The following is a 297-nucleotide window of genomic DNA, read 5'->3' as shown; positions in this document are numbered from 1 at the left end:
GACAATAAGAGAAGAAAGTACCTAGGAGTAGTCACCAAGTACTAATGAAACAATGAGACCAAGGGCTGAAAATTCTGTGTGTCACATATTCCTCAAAAATCCATAAAGGGAAGAGATGACTATGTATTCTTCTATTGTCTTCCTAAAACATTAGTGCAGTGCTGGGCACATATTAGGTTTATAAAAATACAAAATTACATCTGAATTTTATATCTCCTCACAAAAGAACAATAACACAAAAAACCCACCTTTTTATCGTGAAACTCCATGATTGATTAAAGTAAGAGTCAGACTCAC

This window comes from Artibeus jamaicensis, unplaced genomic scaffold (genome assembly GCF_021234435.1).
Source record: "Artibeus jamaicensis isolate MK-2021 breed Jamaican fruit bat unplaced genomic scaffold, CSHL_Jam_final contig_2705, whole genome shotgun sequence".
In the NCBI taxonomy this organism is placed as follows: domain Eukaryota; kingdom Metazoa; phylum Chordata; class Mammalia; order Chiroptera; family Phyllostomidae; genus Artibeus; species Artibeus jamaicensis.
This window is presented reverse-complemented; position numbering follows the sequence as displayed.